At 46.6% G+C, this 24764-nt stretch overlaps 13 non-coding genes across 13 annotated transcripts; all 13 read right to left on the reverse strand.

Moving 5' to 3' along the window:
- Positions 1 to 303: 303 nt before the first annotated feature.
- Positions 304 to 385, reverse strand: trnal-aag (transfer RNA leucine (anticodon AAG)). The gene has a single exon. It is a non-coding gene; the product is annotated as a tRNA-Leu (tRNA).
- A 1907-nt stretch (positions 386 to 2292) lies between these two features.
- Positions 2293 to 2374, reverse strand: trnal-aag (transfer RNA leucine (anticodon AAG)). Its single transcript has one exon. It is a non-coding gene; the product is annotated as a tRNA-Leu (tRNA).
- Positions 2375 to 4281: 1907 nt separating this feature from the next.
- On the reverse strand, positions 4282 to 4363 carry trnal-aag (transfer RNA leucine (anticodon AAG)). Its single transcript has one exon. It is a non-coding gene; the product is annotated as a tRNA-Leu (tRNA).
- A 1907-nt stretch (positions 4364 to 6270) lies between these two features.
- On the reverse strand, positions 6271 to 6352 carry trnal-aag (transfer RNA leucine (anticodon AAG)). Its single transcript has one exon. It is a non-coding gene; the product is annotated as a tRNA-Leu (tRNA).
- A 1907-nt stretch (positions 6353 to 8259) lies between these two features.
- trnal-aag (transfer RNA leucine (anticodon AAG)) lies at positions 8260 to 8341 on the reverse strand. Its single transcript has one exon. It is a non-coding gene; the product is annotated as a tRNA-Leu (tRNA).
- A 1907-nt stretch (positions 8342 to 10248) lies between these two features.
- Positions 10249 to 10330, reverse strand: trnal-aag (transfer RNA leucine (anticodon AAG)). The gene has a single exon. It is a non-coding gene; the product is annotated as a tRNA-Leu (tRNA).
- Positions 10331 to 12258: 1928 nt separating this feature from the next.
- On the reverse strand, positions 12259 to 12340 carry trnal-aag (transfer RNA leucine (anticodon AAG)). Its single transcript has one exon. It is a non-coding gene; the product is annotated as a tRNA-Leu (tRNA).
- Positions 12341 to 14247: 1907 nt separating this feature from the next.
- Positions 14248 to 14329, reverse strand: trnal-aag (transfer RNA leucine (anticodon AAG)). Its single transcript has one exon. It is a non-coding gene; the product is annotated as a tRNA-Leu (tRNA).
- A 1907-nt stretch (positions 14330 to 16236) lies between these two features.
- On the reverse strand, positions 16237 to 16318 carry trnal-aag (transfer RNA leucine (anticodon AAG)). The gene has a single exon. It is a non-coding gene; the product is annotated as a tRNA-Leu (tRNA).
- Positions 16319 to 18225: 1907 nt separating this feature from the next.
- On the reverse strand, positions 18226 to 18307 carry trnal-aag (transfer RNA leucine (anticodon AAG)). The gene has a single exon. It is a non-coding gene; the product is annotated as a tRNA-Leu (tRNA).
- Positions 18308 to 20214: 1907 nt separating this feature from the next.
- On the reverse strand, positions 20215 to 20296 carry trnal-aag (transfer RNA leucine (anticodon AAG)). The gene has a single exon. It is a non-coding gene; the product is annotated as a tRNA-Leu (tRNA).
- A 1907-nt stretch (positions 20297 to 22203) lies between these two features.
- On the reverse strand, positions 22204 to 22285 carry trnal-aag (transfer RNA leucine (anticodon AAG)). The gene has a single exon. It is a non-coding gene; the product is annotated as a tRNA-Leu (tRNA).
- A 1907-nt stretch (positions 22286 to 24192) lies between these two features.
- trnal-aag (transfer RNA leucine (anticodon AAG)) lies at positions 24193 to 24274 on the reverse strand. Its single transcript has one exon. It is a non-coding gene; the product is annotated as a tRNA-Leu (tRNA).
- Positions 24275 to 24764: the final 490 nt, after the last annotated feature.

Raw genomic sequence — 24764 nt, forward strand, 5'->3', positions numbered from 1 at the left:
GAGATGGTGGGTGCGAGAGTGACAGCAATGGGGGGCGCGGTCGATAGATTGCAAGAAAGAGTAAACGTGGTGTACATCTGAATAAGTGAGAGGCAGCAGGTGTGGGGACGAGTGAGTGAACGGTCTGAATTCAGTTGGTTGGGTGTTCGGTGCGGGGTTCAGGCCAATTATGGAGCAGAGGAAATTCTGCGATTCGGATCAGCCTGTCAATAGCAACTGAAGGAAACGGTGACCCAAAACCGGCATGCCTGCCTGGTTTACTGCTGGTGGTGAAGCGACGAAATTTATAAATGTCGCAATATCTGGCAGCGGTGGGATTCGAACCCACGCCCCCGAAGAGACTGGAGCCTTAATCCAGCGCCTTAGACCGCTCGGCCACGCTACCACGTCAGTGCATTAAGGAATCTGAAACTAGTGACTGGTGATTGAAATGTGGCCTGGTCTTGTAAATAGCAGGGGAAACGAAAGGAAATTAAATTCGTGGACGGCAAACTCACTTCTGATGCAACCCACTATATCAGAAGCAGCTACGTGTTTACAAGGCAACGCTAATAAATAAAAGTTTGCTGCAACACACCCATTGTAAATTTCATTCAAAATTTATCCCTGTTGTGTGTTGCAAGCAGGAAGTTGGTGTAAGTAAAGTGTGATAAAATTAAGTGCGTTTGATTGGGGTAGCAATAGAGCATTTTATTGTTGGTGTATATAAGAATGCAACTAGCAGAAGAAGGCTTACGATCAATCGACCTCTGGGTTATGGGACCAGCACGCTTCCGCTGCTACACTCTGCTGTCGGTTAACAAACAATCCCGGCTGGTGCTTAGGTTCCGATGCCCCACAGTGCTGTGTGTTAGCGAGACAAATTTCAGCATCCAGGCTGTGTTGAAAACTATAGCATGGCCCTGAAACCGCCCAGAGACCCGGACCCCGCAGCACCCGTGTTTGCAGGCTGACATGGCTGCACGATGTCACAAGGACACTCTGTATTACGACACCGACAATGGGACACACACAAAATGACACACAGGAATCCGGAAAGGGTGTTTCTGGCCACACAAATGGAGGGACAGAGAAAGACACTGAAGAAACCAAAGAGAGAGAGAGACAGACAGAGCGATTAACACGAGGCAGAGACAGAGACTGAGGGAAAACCGAGACTGCGAGAGAAACAGAGAGGGAGGTAGACAGCCAGGGAAACGGAGACTGAGATGAAGAGAGAGACTTGCATGAAGGTGCGTTCTGCTGTGCAAAGAAATTCCCTGTAGTGTAAAGATGTTCCCGGTTATATAAAATTGTTCCCTCCTGTGTAAAGATGATCGCTGCTGTGTGTAGATTTTCCCTGTTGTTTAGAGATTTTGTCTGCTTTGTAAAGATGTCCGCTATTGAGTAATGTGTTTCCTGTTGTGTAAAGGTTCTCCGTGTTGTGTAACGGGCTTCCGTTTTGTGTGAAGGTATTGCCTGTTGTGTAAAGGCCAAGAGCACCATCTGGTGCTGGCGACACGGCGCTGCAGGAATGCGTTGAGAGAAAGGGTAAGGCCAAGGCTGCTCCAAGTTTGCAGCATTTGCAGCTTATGTTGGTGCGAATAAAGTGTTTTGAAAGTTGTGTTGCAGGTTCTTGTGTTTTTTGCAAGAAGGAAGTTGCTGTAAGTAAAGCATAAATTGTGATAACAAAACCTGACGCACTGAGCCTGAAATTTATCATAATTTAAGAGAAGAGAACAATAGGAAAAATTTGCCCTCCTAATCACAACTTCCCCAGACTAATGGTATGAAAAACACATCTGACTCTCATCCTGAAGTCAGAGTCCAGATCCCCTCCCCACCCTTTTCGTTTGCAGAATGGATCTTCTCTTAACCATGTCTTAATGTAACTTTCGCTGTCTGGATAGGTTCGATTGACAAAAAGATACTGGTGTTAAATTAATTGGATTGCAGCACAGGAACAAATGGGAGGTGCTGTTCAACCGGCAAGATTGGAAGGGCGAACGGGGAAACGACGGAGAGATGACAGCAATGGGGGGCGCGGTCGATAGATTGCAAGAAAGAGTAAACGTGGTGCACATCTGAATAAGTGAGAGGCAGCAGGTGTGGGGACGAGTGAGTGAACGGGCTGAATTCAGTTGGTTGGGTGATGGTGTTTGTAGTGTTCAGGCCAATTATGGAGCAGAGGAAATTCTGCGATTCGGATCAGCCTGTCAATAGCAACTGAAGGAAACGGTGACCCAAAACCGGCATGCCTGCCTGGTTTACTGCTGGTGGTGAAGCGACGAAATTTATAAATGTCGCAATATCTGGCAGCGGTGGGATTCGAACCCACGCCCCCGAAGAGACTGGAGCCTTAATCCAGCGCCTTAGACCGCTCGGCCACGCTACCACGTCAGTGCGCTAAGGAATCTGAAACTAGTGACTGGTGATTGAAATGTGGCCTGGTCTTGTAAATAGCAGGGGAAACGAAAGGAAATTAAATTCGTGGACGGCAAACTCACTTCTGATGCAACCCACTATATCAGAAGCAGCTACGTGTTTACAAGGCAACGCTAATAAATAAAAGTTTGCTGCAACACACCCATTGTAAATTTCATTCAAAATTTATCCCTGTTGTGTGTTGCAAGCAGGAAGTTGGTGTAAGTAAAGTGTGATAAAATTAAGTGCGTTTGATTGGGGTAGCAATAGAGCATTTTATTGTTGGTGTATATAAGAATGCAACTAGCAGAAGAAGGCTTACGATCAATCGACCTCTGGGTTATGGGACCAGCACGCTTCCGCTGCTACACTCTGCTGTCGGTTAACAAACAATCCCGGCTGGTGCTTAGGTTCCGATGCCCCACAGTGCTGTGTGTTAGCGAGACAAATTTCAGCATCCAGCCTGTGTTGAAAACTATAGCATGGCCCTGAAACCGCCCAGAGACCCGGACCCCGCAGCACCCGTGTTTGCAGGCTGACATGGCTGCACGATGTCACAAGGACACTCTGTATTACGACACCGACAATGGGACACACACAAAATGACACACAGGAATCCGGAAAGGGTGTTTCTGGCCACACAAATGGAGGGACAGAGAAAGACACTGAAGAAACCAAAGAGAGAGAGAGACAGACAGAGCGATTAACACGAGGCAGAGACAGAGACTGAGGGAAAACCGAGACTGCGAGAGAAACAGAGAGGGAGGTAGACAGCCAGGGAAACGGAGACTGAGATGAAGAGAGAGACTTGCATGAAGGTGCGTTCTGCTGTGCAAAGAAATTCCCTGTAGTGTAAAGATGTTCCCGGTTATATAAAATTGTTCCCTCCTGTGTAAAGATGATCGCTGCTGTGTGTAGATTTTCCCTGTTGTTTAGAGATTTTGTCTGCTTTGTAAAGATGTCCGCTATTGAGTAATGTGTTTCCTGTTGTGTAAAGGTTCTCCGTGTTGTGTAACGGGCTTCCGTTTTGTGTGAAGGTATTGCCTGTTGTGTAAAGGCCAAGAGCACCATCTGGTGCTGGCGACACGGCGCTGCAGGAATGCGTTGAGAGAAAGGGTAAGGCCAAGGCTGCTCCAAGTTTGCAGCATTTGCAGCTTATGTTGGTGCGAATAAAGTGTTTTGAAAGTTGTGTTGCAGGTTCTTGTGTTTTTTGCAAGAAGGAAGTTGCTGTAAGTAAAGCATAAATTGTGATAACAAAACCTGACGCACTGAGCCTGAAATTTATCATAATTTAAGAGAAGAGAACAATAGGAAAAATTTGCCCTCCTAATCACAACTTCCCCAGACTAATGGTATGAAAAACACATCTGACTCTCATCCTGAAGTCAGAGTCCAGATCCCCTCCCCACCCTTTTCGTTTGCAGAATGGATCTTCTCTTAACCATGTCTTAATGTAACTTTCGCTGTCTGGATAGGTTCGATTGACAAAAAGATACTGGTGTTAAATTAATTGGATTGCAGCACAGGAACAAATGGGAGGTGCTGTTCAACCGGCAAGATTGGAAGGGCGAACGGGGAAACGACGGAGAGATGACAGCAATGGGGGGCGCGGTCGATAGATTGCAAGAAAGAGTAAACGTGGTGCACATCTGAATAAGTGAGAGGCAGCAGGTGTGGGGACGAGTGAGTGAACGGGCTGAATTCAGTTGGTTGGGTGATGGTGTTTGTAGTGTTCAGGCCAATTATGGAGCAGAGGAAATTCTGCGATTCGGATCAGCCTGTCAATAGCAACTGAAGGAAACGGTGACCCAAAACCGGCATGCCTGCCTGGTTTACTGCTGGTGGTGAAGCGACGAAATTTATAAATGTCGCAATATCTGGCAGCGGTGGGATTCGAACCCACGCCCCCGAAGAGACTGGAGCCTTAATCCAGCGCCTTAGACCGCTCGGCCACGCTACCACGTCAGTGCATTAAGGAATCTGAAACTAGTGACTGGTGATTGAAATGTGGCCTGGTCTTGTAAATAGCAGGGGAAACGAAAGGAAATTAAATTCGTGGACGGCAAACTCACTTCTGATGCAACCCACTATATCAGAAGCAGCTACGTGTTTACAAGGCAACGCTAATAAATAAAAGTTTGCTGCAACACACCCATTGTAAATTTCATTCAAAATTTATCCCTGTTGTGTGTTGCAAGCAGGAAGTTGGTGTAAGTAAAGTGTGATAAAATTAAGTGCGTTTGATTGGGGTAGCAATAGAGCATTTTATTGTTGGTGTATATAAGAATGCAACTAGCAGAAGAAGGCTTACGATCAATCGACCTCTGGGTTATGGGACCAGCACGCTTCCGCTGCTACACTCTGCTGTCGGTTAACAAACAATCCCGGCTGGTGCTTAGGTTCCGATGCCCCACAGTGCTGTGTGTTAGCGAGACAAATTTCAGCATCCAGCCTGTGTTGAAAACTATAGCATGGCCCTGAAACCGCCCAGAGACCCGGACCCCGCAGCACCCGTGTTTGCAGGCTGACATGGCTGCACGATGTCACAAGGACACTCTGTATTACGACACCGACAATGGGACACACACAAAATGACACACAGGAATCCGGAAAGGGTGTTTCTGGCCACACAAATGGAGGGACAGAGAAAGACACTGAAGAAACCAAAGAGAGAGAGAGACAGACAGAGCGATTAACACGAGGCAGAGACAGAGACTGAGGGAAAACCGAGACTGCGAGAGAAACAGAGAGGGAGGTAGACAGCCAGGGAAACGGAGACTGAGATGAAGAGAGAGACTTGCATGAAGGTGCGTTCTGCTGTGCAAAGAAATTCCCTGTAGTGTAAAGATGTTCCCGGTTATATAAAATTGTTCCCTCCTGTGTAAAGATGATCGCTGCTGTGTGTAGATTTTCCCTGTTGTTTAGAGATTTTGTCTGCTTTGTAAAGATGTCCGCTATTGAGTAATGTGTTTCCTGTTGTGTAAAGGTTCTCCGTGTTGTGTAACGGGCTTCCGTTTTGTGTGAAGGTATTGCCTGTTGTGTAAAGGCCAAGAGCACCATCTGGTGCTGGCGACACGGCGCTGCAGGAATGCGTTGAGAGAAAGGGTAAGGCCAAGGCTGCTCCAAGTTTGCAGCATTTGCAGCTTATGTTGGTGCGAATAAAGTGTTTTGAAAGTTGTGTTGCAGGTTCTTGTGTTTTTTGCAAGAAGGAAGTTGCTGTAAGTAAAGCATAAATTGTGATAACAAAACCTGACGCACTGAGCCTGAAATTTATCATAATTTAAGAGAAGAGAACAATAGGAAAAATTTGCCCTCCTAATCACAACTTCCCCAGACTAATGGTATGAAAAACACATCTGACTCTCATCCTGAAGTCAGAGTCCAGATCCCCTCCCCACCCTTTTCGTTTGCAGAATGGATCTTCTCTTAACCATGTCTTAATGTAACTTTCGCTGTCTGGATAGGTTCGATTGACAAAAAGATACTGGTGTTAAATTAATTGGATTGCAGCACAGGAACAAATGGGAGGTGCTGTTCAACCGGCAAGATTGGAAGGGCGAACGGGGAAACGACGGAGAGATGACAGCAATGGGGGGCGCGGTCGATAGATTGCAAGAAAGAGTAAACGTGGTGCACATCTGAATAAGTGAGAGGCAGCAGGTGTGGGGACGAGTGAGTGAACGGGCTGAATTCAGTTGGTTGGGTGATGGTGTTTGTAGTGTTCAGGCCAATTATGGAGCAGAGGAAATTCTGCGATTCGGATCAGCCTGTCAATAGCAACTGAAGGAAACGGTGACCCAAAACCGGCATGCCTGCCTGGTTTACTGCTGGTGGTGAAGCGACGAAATTTATAAATGTCGCAATATCTGGCAGCGGTGGGATTCGAACCCACGCCCCCGAAGAGACTGGAGCCTTAATCCAGCGCCTTAGACCGCTCGGCCACGCTACCACGTCAGTGCATTAAGGAATCTGAAACTAGTGACTGGTGATTGAAATGTGGCCTGGTCTTGTAAATAGCAGGGGAAACGAAAGGAAATTAAATTCGTGGACGGCAAACTCACTTCTGATGCAACCCACTATATCAGAAGCAGCTACGTGTTTACAAGGCAACGCTAATAAATAAAAGTTTGCTGCAACACACCCATTGTAAATTTCATTCAAAATTTATCCCTGTTGTGTGTTGCAAGCAGGAAGTTGGTGTAAGTAAAGTGTGATAAAATTAAGTGCGTTTGATTGGGGTAGCAATAGAGCATTTTATTGTTGGTGTATATAAGAATGCAACTAGCAGAAGAAGGCTTACGATCAATCGACCTCTGGGTTATGGGACCAGCACGCTTCCGCTGCTACACTCTGCTGTCGGTTAACAAACAATCCCGGCTGGTGCTTAGGTTCCGATGCCCCACAGTGCTGTGTGTTAGCGAGACAAATTTCAGCATCCAGCCTGTGTTGAAAACTATAGCATGGCCCTGAAACCGCCCAGAGACCCGGACCCCGCAGCACCCGTGTTTGCAGGCTGACATGGCTGCACGATGTCACAAGGACACTCTGTATTACGACACCGACAATGGGACACACACAAAATGACACACAGGAATCCGGAAAGGGTGTTTCTGGCCACACAAATGGAGGGACAGAGAAAGACACTGAAGAAACCAAAGAGAGAGAGAGACAGACAGAGCGATTAACACGAGGCAGAGACAGAGACTGAGGGAAAACCGAGACTGCGAGAGAAACAGAGAGGGAGGTAGACAGCCAGGGAAACGGAGACTGAGATGAAGAGAGAGACTTGCATGAAGGTGCGTTCTGCTGTGCAAAGAAATTCCCTGTAGTGTAAAGATGTTCCCGGTTATATAAAATTGTTCCCTCCTGTGTAAAGATGATCGCTGCTGTGTGTAGATTTTCCCTGTTGTTTAGAGATTTTGTCTGCTTTGTAAAGATGTCCGCTATTGAGTAATGTGTTTCCTGTTGTGTAAAGGTTCTCCGTGTTGTGTAACGGGCTTCCGTTTTGTGTGAAGGTATTGCCTGTTGTGTAAAGGCCAAGAGCACCATCTGGTGCTGGCGACACGGCGCTGCAGGAATGCGTTGAGAGAAAGGGTAAGGCCAAGGCTGCTCCAAGTTTGCAGCATTTGCAGCTTATGTTGGTGCGAATAAAGTGTTTTGAAAGTTGTGTTGCAGGTTCTTGTGTTTTTTGCAAGAAGGAAGTTGCTGTAAGTAAAGCATAAATTGTGATAACAAAACCTGACGCACTGAGCCTGAAATTTATCATAATTTAAGAGAAGAGAACAATAGGAAAAATTTGCCCTCCTAATCACAACTTCCCCAGACTAATGGTATGAAAAACACATCTGACTCTCATCCTGAAGTCAGAGTCCAGATCCCCTCCCCACCCTTTTCGTTTGCAGAATGGATCTTCTCTTAACCATGTCTTAATGTAACTTTCGCTGTCTGGATAGGTTCGATTGACAAAAAGATACTGGTGTTAAATTAATTGGATTGCAGCACAGGAACAAATGGGAGGTGCTGTTCAACCGGCAAGATTGGAAGGGCGAACGGGGAAACGACGGAGAGATGACAGCAATGGGGGGCGCGGTCGATAGATTGCAAGAAAGAGTAAACGTGGTGCACATCTGAATAAGTGAGAGGCAGCAGGTGTGGGGACGAGTGAGTGAACGGGCTGAATTCAGTTGGTTGGGTGATGGTGTTTGTAGTGTTCAGGCCAATTATGGAGCAGAGGAAATTCTGCGATTCGGATCAGCCTGTCAATAGCAACTGAAGGAAACGGTGACCCAAAACCGGCATGCCTGCCTGGTTTACTGCTGGTGGTGAAGCGACGAAATTTATAAATGTCGCAATATCTGGCAGCGGTGGGATTCGAACCCACGCCCCCGAAGAGACTGGAGCCTTAATCCAGCGCCTTAGACCGCTCGGCCACGCTACCACGTCAGTGCATTAAGGAATCTGAAACTAGTGACTGGTGATTGAAATGTGGCCTGGTCTTGTAAATAGCAGGGGAAACGAAAGGAAATTAAATTCGTGGACGGCAAACTCACTTCTGATGCAACCCACTATATCAGAAGCAGCTACGTGTTTACAAGGCAACGCTAATAAATAAAAGTTTGCTGCAACACACCCATTGTAAATTTCATTCAAAATTTATCCCTGTTGTGTGTTGCAAGCAGGAAGTTGGTGTAAGTAAAGTGTGATAAAATTAAGTGCGTTTGATTGGGGTAGCAATAGAGCATTTTATTGTTGGTGTATATAAGAATGCAACTAGCAGAAGAAGGCTTACGATCAATCGACCTCTGGGTTATGGGACCAGCACGCTTCCGCTGCTACACTCTGCTGTCGGTTAACAAACAATCCCGGCTGGTGCTTAGGTTCCGATGCCCCACAGTGCTGTGTGTTAGCGAGACAAATTTCAGCATCCAGGCTGTGTTGAAAACTATAGCATGGCCCTGAAACCGCCCAGAGACCCGGACCCCGCAGCACCCGTGTTTGCAGGCTGACATGGCTGCACGATGTCACAAGGACACTCTGTATTACGACACCGACAATGGGACACACACAAAATGACACACAGGAATCCGGAAAGGGTGTTTCTGGCCACACAAATGGAGGGACAGAGAAAGACACTGAAGAAACCAAAGAGAGAGAGAGACAGACAGAGCGATTAACACGAGGCAGAGACAGAGACTGAGGGAAAACCGAGACTGCGAGAGAAACAGAGAGGGAGGTAGACAGCCAGGGAAACGGAGACTGAGATGAAGAGAGAGACTTGCATGAAGGTGCGTTCTGCTGTGCAAAGAAATTCCCTGTAGTGTAAAGATGTTCCCGGTTATATAAAATTGTTCCCTCCTGTGTAAAGATGATCGCTGCTGTGTGTAGATTTTCCCTGTTGTTTAGAGATTTTGTCTGCTTTGTAAAGATGTCCGCTATTGAGTAATGTGTTTCCTGTTGTGTAAAGGTTCTCCGTGTTGTGTAACGGGCTTCCGTTTTGTGTGAAGGTATTGCCTGTTGTGTAAAGGCCAAGAGCACCATCTGGTGCTGGCGACACGGCGCTGCAGGAATGCGTTGAGAGAAAGGGTAAGGCCAAGGCTGCTCCAAGTTTGCAGCATTTGCAGCTTATGTTGGTGCGAATAAAGTGTTTTGAAAGTTGTGTTGCAGGTTCTTGTGTTTTTTGCAAGAAGGAAGTTGCTGTAAGTAAAGCATAAATTGTGATAACAAAACCTGACGCACTGAGCCTGAAATTTATCATAATTTAAGAGAAGAGAACAATAGGAAAAATTTGCCCTCCTAATCACAACTTCCCCAGACTAATGGTATGAAAAACACATCTGACTCTCATCCTGAAGTCAGAGTCCAGATCCCCTCCCCACCCTTTTCGTTTGCAGAATGGATCTTCTCTTAACCATGTCTTAATGTAACTTTCGCTGTCTGGATAGGTTCGATTGACAAAAAGATACTGGTGTTAAATTAATTGGATTGCAGCACAGGAACAAATGGGAGGTGCTGTTCAACCGGCAAGATTGGAAGGGCGAACGGGGAAACGACGGAGAGATGACAGCAATGGGGGGCGCGGTCGATAGATTGCAAGAAAGAGTAAACGTGGTGCACATCTGAATAAGTGAGAGGCAGCAGGTGTGGGGACGAGTGAGTGAACGGGCTGAATTCAGTTGGTTGGGTGATGGTGTTTGTAGTGTTCAGGCCAATTATGGAGCAGAGGAAATTCTGCGATTCGGATCAGCCTGTCAATAGCAACTGAAGGAAACGGTGACCCAAAACCGGCATGCCTGCCTGGTTTACTGCTGGTGGTGAAGCGACGAAATTTATAAATGTCGCAATATCTGGCAGCGGTGGGATTCGAACCCACGCCCCCGAAGAGACTGGAGCCTTAATCCAGCGCCTTAGACCGCTCGGCCACGCTACCACGTCAGTGCATTAAGGAATCTGAAACTAGTGACTGGTGATTGAAATGTGGCCTGGTCTTGTAAATAGCAGGGGAAACGAAAGGAAATTAAATTCGTGGACGGCAAACTCACTTCTGATGCAACCCACTATATCAGAAGCAGCTACGTGTTTACAAGGCAACGCTAATAAATAAAAGTTTGCTGCAACACACCCATTGTAAATTTCATTCAAAATTTATCCCTGTTGTGTATTGCAAGCAGGAAGTTGGTGTAAGTAAAGTGTGATAAAATTAAGTGCGTTTGATTGGGGTAGCAATAGAGCATTTTATTGTTGGTGTATATAAGAATGCAACTAGCAGAAGAAGGCTTACGATCAATCGACCTCTGGGTTATGGGACCAGCACGCTTCCGCTGCTACACTCTGCTGTCGGTTAACAAACAATCCCGGCTGGTGCTTAGGTTCCGATGCCCCACAGTGCTGTGTGTTAGCGAGACAAATTTCAGCATCCAGCCTGTGTTGAAAACTATAGCATGGCCCTGAAACCGCCCAGAGGCCCGGACCCCGCAGCACCCGTGTTTGCAGGCTGACATGGCTGCACGATGTCACAAGGACACTCTGTATTACGACACCGACAATGGGACACACACAAAATGACACACAGGAATCCGGAAAGGGTGTTTCTGGCCACACAAATGGAGGGACAGAGAAAGACACTGAGGAAACCAAAGAGAGAGAGAGACAGACAGAGCGATTAACACGAGGCAGAGACAGAGACTGAGGGAAAACCGAGGCTGCGAGAGAAACAGAGAGGGAGGTAGACAGCCAGGGAAACGGAGACTGAGATGAAGAGAGAGACTTGCATGAAGGTGCGTTCTGCTGTGCAAAGAAATTCCCTTTAGTGTAAAGATGTTCCCTGTTATATAAAATTGTTCCCTCCTGTGTAAAGATGATCGCTGCTGATTATAGATTTTCCCTGTTGTTTAGAGATTTTGTCTGCTTTGTAAAGATGTCCGCTATTGAGTAATGTGTTTGCTGTTGTGTAAAGGTTCTCCGTGTTGTGTAACGGGCTTCCGTTTTGTGTGAAGGTATTGCCTGTTGTGTAAAGGCCAAGAGCACCATCTGGTGCTGGCGACCCGGCGCTGCAGGAATGCGTTGAGAGAAAGGGTAAGGCCAAGGCTGCTCCAAGTTTGCAGCATTTGCAGCTTATGTTGGTGCGAATAAAGTGTTTTGAAAGTTGTGTTGCAGGTTCTTGTGTTTTTTGCAAGAAGGAAGTTGCTGTAAGTAAAGCATAAATTGTGATAACAAACCTGACGCACTGAGCCTGAAATTTATCATAATTGAAGAGAAGAGAACAATAGGAAAAATTTGCCCTCCTAATCACAACTTCCCCAGACTAATGGTATGAAAAACACATCTGACTCTCATCCTGAAGTCAGAGTCCAGATCCCCTCCCCCACCCTTTTCTTTTGCAGAATGGATCTTCTCTTAACCATGTCTTAATGTAACTTTCGCTGTCTGGATAGGTTCGATTGACAAAAAGATACTGCTGTTAAATTAATTGGATTGCAGCACAGGAACAAATGGGAGGTGCTGTTGAACCGGCAAGATTGGAAGGGCGAACGGGGAAACGACGGAGAGATGGTGGGTGCGAGAGTGACAGCAATGGGGGGCGCGGTCGATAGATTGCAAGAAATGGAAGAAAGAGTAAACGTGGTGTACATCTGAATAAGTGAGAGGCAGCAGGTGTGGGGACGAGTGAGTGAACGGTCTGAATTCAGTTGGTTGGGTGTTCGGTGCGGGGTTCAGGCCAATTATGGAGCAGAGGAAATTCTGCGATTCGGATCAGCCTGTCAATAGCAACTGAAGGAAACGGTGACCCAAAACCGGCATGCCTGCCTGGTTTACTGCTGGTGGTGAAGCGACGAAATTTATAAATGTCGCAATATCTGGCAGCGGTGGGATTCGAACCCACGCCCCCGAAGAGACTGGAGCCTTAATCCAGCGCCTTAGACCGCTCGGCCACGCTACCACGTCAGTGCATTAAGGAATCTGAAACTAGTGACTGGTGATTGAAATGTGGCCTGGTCTTGTAAATAGCAGGGGAAACGAAAGGAAATTAAATTCGTGGACGGCAAACTCACTTCTGATGCAACCCACTATATCAGAAGCAGCTACGTGTTTACAAGGCAACGCTAATAAATAAAAGTTTGCTGCAACACACCCATTGTAAATTTCATTCAAAATTTATCCCTGTTGTGTGTTGCAAGCAGGAAGTTGGTGTAAGTAAAGTGTGATAAAATTAAGTGCGTTTGATTGGGGTAGCAATAGAGCATTTTATTGTTGGTGTATATAAGAATGCAACTAGCAGAAGAAGGCTTACGATCAATCGACCTCTGGGTTATGGGACCAGCACGCTTCCGCTGCTACACTCTGCTGTCGGTTAACAAACAATCCCGGCTGGTGCTTAGGTTCCGATGCCCCACAGTGCTGTGTGTTAGCGAGACAAATTTCAGCATCCAGCCTGTGTTGAAAACTATAGCATGGCCCTGAAACCGCCCAGAGACCCGGACCCCGCAGCACCCGTGTTTGCAGGCTGACATGGCTGCACGATGTCACAAGGACACTCTGTATTACGACACCGACAATGGGACACACACAAAATGACACACAGGAATCCGGAAAGGGTGTTTCTGGCCACACAAATGGAGGGACAGAGAAAGACACTGAAGAAACCAAAGAGAGAGAGAGACAGACAGAGCGATTAACACGAGGCAGAGACAGAGACTGAGGGAAAACCGAGACTGCGAGAGAAACAGAGAGGGAGGTAGACAGCCAGGGAAACGGAGACTGAGATGAAGAGAGAGACTTGCATGAAGGTGCGTTCTGCTGTGCAAAGAAATTCCCTGTAGTGTAAAGATGTTCCCGGTTATATAAAATTGTTCCCTCCTGTGTAAAGATGATCGCTGCTGTGTGTAGATTTTCCCTGTTGTTTAGAGATTTTGTCTGCTTTGTAAAGATGTCCGCTATTGAGTAATGTGTTTCCTGTTGTGTAAAGGTTCTCCGTGTTGTGTAACGGGCTTCCGTTTTGTGTGAAGGTATTGCCTGTTGTGTAAAGGCCAAGAGCACCATCTGGTGCTGGCGACACGGCGCTGCAGGAATGCGTTGAGAGAAAGGGTAAGGCCAAGGCTGCTCCAAGTTTGCAGCATTTGCAGCTTATGTTGGTGCGAATAAAGTGTTTTGAAAGTTGTGTTGCAGGTTCTTGTGTTTTTTGCAAGAAGGAAGTTGCTGTAAGTAAAGCATAAATTGTGATAACAAAACCTGACGCACTGAGCCTGAAATTTATCATAATTTAAGAGAAGAGAACAATAGGAAAAATTTGCCCTCCTAATCACAACTTCCCCAGACTAATGGTATGAAAAACACATCTGACTCTCATCCTGAAGTCAGAGTCCAGATCCCCTCCCCACCCTTTTCGTTTGCAGAATGGATCTTCTCTTAACCATGTCTTAATGTAACTTTCGCTGTCTGGATAGGTTCGATTGACAAAAAGATACTGGTGTTAAATTAATTGGATTGCAGCACAGGAACAAATGGGAGGTGCTGTTCAACCGGCAAGATTGGAAGGGCGAACGGGGAAACGACGGAGAGATGACAGCAATGGGGGGCGCGGTCGATAGATTGCAAGAAAGAGTAAACGTGGTGCACATCTGAATAAGTGAGAGGCAGCAGGTGTGGGGACGAGTGAGTGAACGGGCTGAATTCAGTTGGTTGGGTGATGGTGTTTGTAGTGTTCAGGCCAATTATGGAGCAGAGGAAATTCTGCGATTCGGATCAGCCTGTCAATAGCAACTGAAGGAAACGGTGACCCAAAACCGGCATGCCTGCCTGGTTTACTGCTGGTGGTGAAGCGACGAAATTTATAAATGTCGCAATATCTGGCAGCGGTGGGATTCGAACCCACGCCCCCGAAGAGACTGGAGCCTTAATCCAGCGCCTTAGACCGCTCGGCCACGCTACCACGTCAGTGCATTAAGGAATCTGAAACTAGTGACTGGTGATTGAAATGTGGCCTGGTCTTGTAAATAGCAGGGGAAACGAAAGGAAATTAAATTCGTGGACGGCAAACTCACTTCTGATGCAACCCACTATATCAGAAGCAGCTACGTGTTTACAAGGCAACGCTAATAAATAAAAGTTTGCTGCAACACACCCATTGTAAATTTCATTCAAAATTTATCCCTGTTGTGTGTTGCAAGCAGGAAGTTGGTGTAAGTAAAGTGTGATAAAATTAAGTGCGTTTGATTGGGGTAGCAATAGAGCATTTTATTGTTGGTGTATATAAGAATGCAACTAGCAGAAGAAGGCTTACGATCAATCGACCTCTGGGTTATGGGACCAGCACGCTTCCGCTGCTACACTCTGCTGTCGGTTAACAAACAATCCCGGCTGGTGCTTAGGTTCCGATGCCCCACAGTGCTGTGTGTTAGCGAGACAAATTTCAGCATCCAGCCTGTGTTGAAAACTATAGCATGGCCCTGAAACCGCCCAGAGACCCGGACCCCGCAGCACCCGTGTTTGCAGGCTGACATGGCTGCACGATGTCACAAGGACACTCTGTATTACGACACCGACAATGGGACACACACAAAATGACACACAGGAATCCGGAAAGGGTGTTTCTGGCCACACAAATGGAGGGACAGAGAAAGACACTGAAGAAACCAAAGAGAGAGAGAGACAGACAGAGCGATTAACACGAGGCAGAGACAGAGACTGAGGGAAAACCGAGACTGCGAGAGAAACAGAGAGGGAGGTAGACAGCCAGGGAAACGGAGACTGAGATGAAGAGAGAGACTTGCATGAAGGTGCGTTCTGCTGTGCAAAGAAATTCCCTGTAGTGTAAAGATGTTCCCGGTTATATAAAATTGTTCCCTCCTGTGTAAAGATGATCGCTGCTGTGTGTAGATTTTCCCTGTTGTTTAGAGATTTTGTCTGCTTTGTAAAGATGTCCGCTATTGAGTAATGTGTTTCCTGTTGTGTAAAGGTTCTCCGTGTTGTGTAACGGGCTTCCGTTTTGTGTGAAGGTATTGCCTGTTGTGTAAAGGCCAAGAGCACCATCTGGTGCTGGCGACACGGCGCTGCAGGAATGCGTTGAGAGAAAGGGTAAGGCCAAGGCTGCTCCAAGTTTGCAGCATTTGCAGCTTATGTTGGTGCGAATAAAGTGTTTTGAAAGTTGTGTTGCAGGTTCTTGTGTTTTTTGCAAGAAGGAAGTTGCTGTAAGTAAAGCATAAATTGTGATAACAAAACCTGACGCACTGAGCCTGAAATTTATCATAATTTAAGAGAAGAGAACAATAGGAAAAATTTGCCCTCCTAATCACAACTTCCCCAGACTAATGGTATGAAAAACACATCTGACTCTCATCCTGAAGTCAGAGTCCAGATCCCCTCCCCACCCTTTTCGTTTGCAGAATGGATCTTCTCTTAACCATGTCTTAATGTAACTTTCGCTGTCTGGATAGGTTCGATTGACAAAAAGATACTGGTGTTAAATTAATTGGATTGCAGCACAGGAACAAATGGGAGGTGCTGTTCAACCGGCAAGATTGGAAGGGCGAACGGGGAAACGACGGAGAGATGACAGCAATGGGGGGCGCGGTCGATAGATTGCAAGAAAGAGTAAACGTGGTGCACATCTGAATAAGTGAGAGGCAGCAGGTGTGGGGACGAGTGAGTGAACGGGCTGAATTCAGTTGGTTGGGTGATGGTGTTTGTAGTGTTCAGGCCAATTATGGAGCAGAGGAAATTCTGCGATTCGGATCAGCCTGTCAATAGCAACTGAAGGAAACGGTGACCCAAAACCGGCATGCCTGCCTGGTTTACTGCTGGTGGTGAAGCGACGAAATTTATAAATGTCGCAATATCTGGCAGCGGTGGGATTCGAACCCACGCCCCCGAAGAGACTGGAGCCTTAATCCAGCGCCTTAGACCGCTCGGCCACGCTACCACGTCAGTGCATTAAGGAATCTGAAACTAGTGACTGGTGATTGAAATGTGGCCTGGTCTTGTAAATAGCAGGGGAAACGAAAGGAAATTAAATTCGTGGACGGCAAACTCACTTCTGATGCAACCCACTATATCAGAAGCAGCTACGTGTTTACAAGGCAACGCTAATAAATAAAAGTTTGCTGCAACACACCCATTGTAAATTTCATTCAAAATTTATCCCTGTTGTGTGTTGCAAGCAGGAAGTTGGTGTAAGTAAAGTGTGATAAAATTAAGTGCGTTTGATTGGGGTAGCAATAGAGCATTTTATTGTTGGTGTATATAAGAATGCAACTAGCAGAAGAAGGCTTACGATCAATCGACCTCTGGGTTATGGGACCAGCACGCTTCCGCTGCTACACTCTGCTGTCGGTTAACAAACAATCCCGGCTGGTGCTTAGGTTCCGATGCCCCACAGTGCTGTGTGTTAGCGAGACAAATTTCAGCATCCAGCCTGTGTTGAAAACTATAGCATGGCCCTGAAACCGCCCAGAGACCCGGACCCCGCAGCACCCGTGTTTGCAGGCTGACATGGCTGCACGATGTCACAAGGACACTCTGTATTACGACACCGACAATGGGACACACACAAAATGACACACAGGAATCCGGAAAGGGTGTTTCTGGCCACACAAATGGAGGGACAGAGAAAGACACTGAAGAAACCAAAGAGAGAGAGAGACAGACAGAGCGATTAACACGAGGCAGAGACAGAGACTGAGGGAAAACCGAGACTGCGAGAGAAACAGAGAGGGAGGTAGACAGCCAGGGAAACGGAGACTGAGATGAAGAGAGAGACTTGCATGAAGGTGCGTTCTGCTGTGCAAAGAAATTCCCTGTAGTGTAAAGATGTTCCCGGTTATATAAAATTGTTCCCTCCTGTGTAAAGATGATCGCTGCTGTGTGTAGATTTTCCCTGTTGTTTAGAGATTTTGTCTGCTTTGTAAAGATGTCCGCTATTGAGTAATGTGTTTCCTGTTGTGTAAAGGTTCTCCGTGTTGTGTAACGGGCTTCCGTTTTGTGTGAAGGTATTGCCTGTTGTGTAAAGGCCAAGAGCACCATCTGGTGCTGGCGACACGGCGCTGCAGGAATGCGTTGAGAGAAAGGGTAAGGCCAAGGCTGCTCCAAGTTTGCAGCATTTGCAGCTTATGTTGGTGCGAATAAAGTGTTTTGAAAGTTGTGTTGCAGGTTCTTGTGTTTTTTGCAAGAAGGAAGTTGCTGTAAGTAAAGCATAAATTGTGATAACAAAACCTGACGCACTGAGCCTGAAATTTATCATAATTTAAGAGAAGAGAACAATAGGAAAAATTTGCCCTCCTAATCACAACTTCCCCAGACTAATGGTATGAAAAACACATCTGACTCTCATCCTGAAGTCAGAGTCCAGATCCCCTCCCCACCCTTTTCGTTTGCAGAATGGATCTTCTCTTAACCATGTCTTAATGTAACTTTCGCTGTCTGGATAGGTTCGATTGACAAAAAGATACTGGTGTTAAATTAATTGGATTGCAGCACAGGAACAAATGGGAGGTGCTGTTCAACCGGCAAGATTGGAAGGGCGAACGGGGAAACGACGGAGAGATGACAGCAATGGGGGGCGCGGTCGATAGATTGCAAGAAAGAGTAAACGTGGTGCACATCTGAATAAGTGAGAGGCAGCAGGTGTGGGGACGAGTGAGTGAACGGGCTGAATTCAGTTGGTTGGGTGATGGTGTTTGTAGTGTTCAGGCCAATTATGGAGCAGAGGAAATTCTGCGATTCGGATCAGCCTGTCAATAGCAACTGAAGGAAACGGTGACCCAAAACCGGCATGCCTGCCTGGTTTACTGCTGGTGGTGAAGCGACGAAATTTATAAATGTCGCAATATCTGGCAGCGGTGGGATTCGAACCCACGCCCCCGAAGAGACTGGAGCCTTAATCCAGCGCCTTAGACCGCTCGGCCACGCTACCACGTCAGTGCATTAAGGAATCTGAAACTAGTGACTGGTGATTGAAATGTGGCCTGGTCTTGTAAATAGCAGGGGAAACGAAAGGAAATTAAATTCGTGGACGGCAAACTCACTTCTGATGCAACCCACTATATCAGAAGCAGCTACGTGTTTACAAGGCAACGCTAATAAATAAAAGTTTGCTGCAACACACCCATTGTAAATTTCATTCAAAATTTATCCCTGTTGTGTGTTGCAAGCAGGAAGTTGGTGTAAGTAAAGTGTGATAAAATTAAGTGCGTTTGATTGGGGTAGCAATAGAGCATTTTATTGTTGGTGTATATAAGAATGCAACTAGCAGAAGAAGGCTTACGATCAATCGACCTCTGGGTTATGGGACCAGCACGCTTCCGCTGCTACACTCTGCTGTCGGTTAACAAACAATCCCGGCTGGTGCTTAGGTTCCGATGCCCCACAGTGCTGTGTGTTAGCGAGACAAATTTCAGCATCCAGCCTGTGTTGAAAACTATAGCATGGCCCTGAAACCGCCCAGAGACCCGGACCCCGCAGCACCCGTGTTTGCAGGCTGACATGGCTGCACGATGTCACAAGGACACTCTGTATTACGACACCGACAATGGGACACACACAAAATGACACACAGGAATCCGGAAAGGGTGTTTCTGGCCACACAAATGGAGGGACAGAGAAAGACACTGAAGAAACCAAAGAGAGAGAGAGACAGACAGAGCGATTAACACGAGGCAGAGACAGAGACTGAGGGAAAACCGAGACTGCGAGAGAAACAGAGAGGGAGGTAGACAGCCAGGGAAACGGAGACTGAGATGAAGAGAGAGACTTGCATGAAGGTGCGTTCTGCTGTGCAAAGAAATTCCCTGTAGTGTAAAGATGTTCCCGGTTATATAAAATTGTTCCCTCCTGTGTAAAGATGATCGCTGCTGTGTGTAGATTTTCCCTGTTGTTTAGAGATTTTGTCTGCTTTGTAAAGATGTCCGCTATTGAGTAATGTGTTTCCTGTTGTGTAAAGGTTCTCCGTGTTGTGTAACGGGCTTCCGTTTTGTGTGAAGGTATTGCCTGTTGTGTAAAGGCCAAGAGCACCATCTGGTGCTGGCGACACGGCGCTGCAGGAATGCGTTGAGAGAAAGGGTAAGGCCAAGGCTGCTCCAAGTTTGCAGCATTTGCAGCTTATGTTGGTGCGAATAAAGTGTTTTGAAAGTTGTGTTGCAGGTTCTTGTGTTTTTTGCAAGAAGGAAGTTGCTGTAAGTAAAGCATAAATTGTGATAACAAAACCTGACGCACTGAGCCTGAAATTTATCATAATTTAAGAGAAGAGAACAATAGGAAAAATTTGCCCTCCTAATCACAACTTCCCCAGACTAATGGTATGAAAAACACATCTGACTCTCATCCTGAAGTCAGAGTCCAGATCCCCTCCCCACCCTTTTCGTTTGCAGAATGGATCTTCTCTTAACCATGTCTTAATGTAACTTTCGCTGTCTGGATAGGTTCGATTGACAAAAAGATACTGGTGTTAAATTAATTGGATTGCAGCACAGGAACAAATGGGAGGTGCTGTTCAACCGGCAAGATTGGAAGGGCGAACGGGGAAACGACGGAGAGATGACAGCAATGGGGGGCGCGGTCGATAGATTGCAAGAAAGAGTAAACGTGGTGCACATCTGAATAAGTGAGAGGCAGCAGGTGTGGGGACGAGTGAGTGAACGGGCTGAATTCAGTTGGTTGGGTGATGGTGTTTGTAGTGTTCAGGCCAATTATGGAGCAGAGGAAATTCTGCGATTCGGATCAGCCTGTCAATAGCAACTGAAGGAAACGGTGACCCAAAACCGGCATGCCTGCCTGGTTTACTGCTGGTGGTGAAGCGACGAAATTTATAAATGTCGCAATATCTGGCAGCGGTGGGATTCGAACCCACGCCCCCGAAGAGACTGGAGCCTTAATCCAGCGCCTTAGACCGCTCGGCCACGCTACCACGTCAGTGCATTAAGGAATCTGAAACTAGTGACTGGTGATTGAAATGTGGCCTGGTCTTGTAAATAGCAGGGGAAACGAAAGGAAATTAAATTCGTGGACGGCAAACTCACTTCTGATGCAACCCACTATATCAGAAGCAGCTACGTGTTTACAAGGCAACGCTAATAAATAAAAGTTTGCTGCAACACACCCATTGTAAATTTCATTCAAAATTTATCCCTGTTGTGTGTTGCAAGCAGGAAGTTGGTGTAAGTAAAGTGTGATAAAATTAAGTGCGTTTGATTGGGGTAGCAATAGAGCATTTTATTGTTGGTGTATATAAGAATGCAACTAGCAGAAGAAGGCTTACGATCAATCGACCTCTGGGTTATGGGACCAGCACGCTTCCGCTGCTACACTCTGCTGTCGGTTAACAAACAATCCCGGCTGGTGCTTAGGTTCCGATGCCCCACAGTGCTGTGTGTTAGCGAGACAAATTTCAGCATCCAGCCTGTGTTGAAAACTATAGCATGGCCCTGAAACCGCCCAGAGACCCGGACCCCGCAGCACCCGTGTTTGCAGGCTGACATGGCTGCACGATGTCACAAGGACACTCTGTATTACGACACCGACAATGGGACACACACAAAATGACACACAGGAATCCGGAAAGGGTGTTTCTGGCCACACAAATGGAGGGACAGAGAAAGACACTGAAGAAACCAAAGAGAGAGAGAGACAGACAGAGCGATTAACACGAGGCAGAGACAGAGACTGAGGGAAAACCGAGACTGCGAGAGAAACAGAGAGGGAGGTAGACAGCCAGGGAAACGGAGACTGAGATGAAGAGAGAGACTTGCATGAAGGTGCGTTCTGCTGTGCAAAGAAATTCCCTGTAGTGTAAAGATGTTCCCGGTTATATAAAATTGTTCCCTCCTGTGTAAAGATGATCGCTGCTGTGTGTAGATTTTCCCTGTTGTTTAGAGATTTTGTCTGCTTTGTAAAGATGTCCGCTATTGAGTAATGTGTTTCCTGTTGTGTAAAGGTTCTCCGTGTTGTGTAACGGGCTTCCGTTTTGTGTGAAGGTATTGCCTGTTGTGTAAAGGCCAAGAGCACCATCTGGTGCTGGCGACACGGCGCTGCAGGAATGCGTTGAGAGAAAGGGTAAGGCCAAGGCTGCTCCAAGTTTGCAGCATTTGCAGCTTATGTTGGTGCGAATAAAGTGTTTTGAAAGTTGTGTTGCAGGTTCTTGTGTTTTTTGCAAGAAGGAAGTTGCTGTAAGTAAAGCATAAATTGTGATAACAAAACCTGACGCACTGAGCCTGAAATTTATCATAATTTAAGAGAAGAGAACAATAGGAAAAATTTGCCCTCCTAATCACAACTTCCCCAGACTAATGGTATGAAAAACACATCTGACTCTCATCCTGAAGTCAGAGTCCAGATCCCCTCCCCACCCTTTTCGTTTGCAGAATGGATCTTCTCTTAACCATGTCTTAATGTAACTTTCGCTGTCTGGATAGGTTCGATTGACAAAAAGATACTGGTGTTAAATTAATTGGATTGCAGCACAGGAACAAATGGGAGGTGCTGTTCAACCGGCAAGATTGGAAGGGCGAACGGGGAAACGACGGAGAGATGACAGCAATGGGGGGCGCGGTCGATAGATTGCAAGAAAGAGTAAACGTGGTGCACATCTGAATAAGTGAGAGGCAGCAGGTGTGGGGACGAGTGAGTGAACGGGCTGAATTCAGTTGGTTGGGTGATGGTGTTTGTAGTGTTCAGGCCAATTATGGAGCAGAGGAAATTCTGCGATTCGGATCAGCCTGTCAATAGCAACTGAAGGAAACGGTGACCCAAAACCGGCATGCCTGCCTGGTTTACTGCTGGTGGTGAAGCGACGAAATTTATAAATGTCGCAATATCTGGCAGCGGTGGGATTCGAACCCACGCCCCCGAAGAGACTGGAGCCTTAATCCAGCGCCTTAGACCGCTCGGCCACGCTACCACGTCAGTGCATTAAGGAATCTGAAACTAGTGACTGGTGATTGAAATGTGGCCTGGTCTTGTAAATAGCAGGGGAAACGAAAGGAAATTAAATTCGTGGACGGCAAACTCACTTCTGATGCAACCCACTATATCAGAAGCAGCTACGTGTTTACAAGGCAACGCTAATAAATAAAAGTTTGCTGCAACACACCCATTGTAAATTTCATTCAAAATTTATCCCTGTTGTGTGTTGCAAGCAGGAAGTTGGTGTAAGTAAAGTGTGATAAAATTAAGTGCGTTTGATTGGGGTAGCAATAGAGCATTTTATTGTTGGTGTATATAAGAATGCAACTAGCAGAAGAAGGCTTACGATCAATCGACCTCTGGGTTATGGGACCAGCACGCTTCCGCTGCTACACTCTGCTGTCGGTTAACAAACAATCCCGGCTGGTGCTTAGGTTCCGATGCCCCACAGTGCTGTGTGTTAGCGAGACAAATTTCAGCATCCAGCCTGTGTTGAAAACTATAGCATGGCCCTGAAACCGCCCAGAGACCCGGACCCCGCAGCACCCGTGTTTGCAGGCTGACATGGCTGCACGATGTCACAAGGACACTCTGTATTACGACACCGACAATGGGACACACACAAAATGACACACAGGAATCCGGAAAGGGTGTTTCTGGCCACACAAATGGAGGGACAGAGAAAGACACTGAAGAAACCAAAGAGAGAGAGAGACAGACAGAGCGATTAACACGAGGCAGAGACAGAGACTGAGGGAAAACCGAGACTGCGAGAGAAACAGAGAGGGAGGTAGACAGCCAGGGAAACGGAGACTGAGATGAAGAGAGAGACTTGCATGAAGGTGCGTTCTGCTGTGCAAAGAAATTCCCTGTAGTGTAAAGATGTTCCCGGTTATATAAAATTGTTCCCTCCTGTGTAAAGATGATCGCTGCTGTGTGTAGATTTTCCCTGTTGTTTAGAGATTTTGTCTGCTTTGTAAAGATGTCCGCTATTGAGTAATGTGTTTCCTGTTGTGTAAAGGTTCTCCGTGTTGTGTAACGGGCTTCCGTTTTGTGTGAAGGTATTGCCTGTTGTGTAAAGGCCAAGAGCACCATCTGGTGCTGGCGACACGGCGCTGCAGGAATGCGTTGAGAGAAAGGGTAAGGCCAAGGCTGCTCCAAGTTTGCAGCATTTGCAGCTTATGTTGGTGCGAATAAAGTGTTTTGAAAGTTGTGTTGCAGGTTCTTGTGTTTTTTGCAAGAAGGAAGTTGCTGTAAGTAAAGCATAAATTGTGATAACAAAACCTGACGCACTGAGCCTGAAATTTATCATAATTTAAGAGAAGAGAACAATAGGAAAAATTTGCCCTCCTAATCACAACTTCCCCAGACTAATGGTATGAAAAACACATCTGACTCTCATCCTGAAGTCAGAGTCCAGATCCCCTCCCCACCCTTTTCGTTTGCAGAATGGATCTTCTCTTAACCATGTCTTAATGTAACTTTCGCTGTCTGGATAGGTTCGATTGACAAAAAGATACTGGTGTTAAATTAATTGGATTGCAGCACAGGAACAAATGGGAGGTGCTGTTCAACCGGCAAGATTGGAAGGGCGAACGGGGAAACGACGGAGAGATGACAGCAATGGGGGGCGCGGTCGATAGATTGCAAGAAAGAGTAAACGTGGTGCACATCTGAATAAGTGAGAGGCAGCAGGTGTGGGGACGAGTGAGTGAACGGGCTGAATTCAGTTGGTTGGGTGATGGTGTTTGTAGTGTTCAGGCCAATTATGGAGCAGAGGAAATTCTGCGATTCGGATCAGCCTGTCAATAGCAACTGAAGGAAACGGTGACCCAAAACCGGCATGCCTGCCTGGTTTACTGCTGGTGGTGAAGCGACGAAATTTATAAATGTCGCAATATCTGGCAGCGGTGGGATTCGAACCCACGCCCCCGAAGAGACTGGAGCCTTAATCCAGCGCCTTAGACCGCTCGGCCACGCTACCACGTCAGTGCATTAAGGAATCTGAAACTAGTGACTGGTGATTGAAATGTGGCCTGGTCTTGTAAATAGCAGGGGAAACGAAAGGAAATTAAATTCGTGGACGGCAAACTCACTTCTGATGCAACCCACTATATCAGAAGCAGCTACGTGTTTACAAGGCAACGCTAATAAATAAAAGTTTGCTGCAACACACCCATTGTAAATTTCATTCAAAATTTATCCCTGTTGTGTGTTGCAAGCAGGAAGTTGGTGTAAGTAAAGTGTGATAAAATTAAGTGCGTTTGATTGGGGTAGCAATAGAGCATTTTATTGTTGGTGTATATAAGAATGCAACTAGCAGAAGAAGGCTTACGATCAATCGACCTCTGGGTTATGGGACCAGCACGCTTCCGCTGCTACACTCTGCTGTCGGTTAACAAACAATCCCGGCTGGTGCTTAGGTTCCGATGCCCCACAGTGCTGTGTGTTAGCGAGACAAATTTCAGCATCCA

Source organism: Somniosus microcephalus, unplaced genomic scaffold (genome assembly GCF_052327205.1).
Source record: "Somniosus microcephalus isolate GS21.2 unplaced genomic scaffold, FLI_Smic_1.0 scaffold951, whole genome shotgun sequence".
Lineage (NCBI taxonomy): Eukaryota > Metazoa > Chordata > Chondrichthyes > Squaliformes > Somniosidae > Somniosus > Somniosus microcephalus.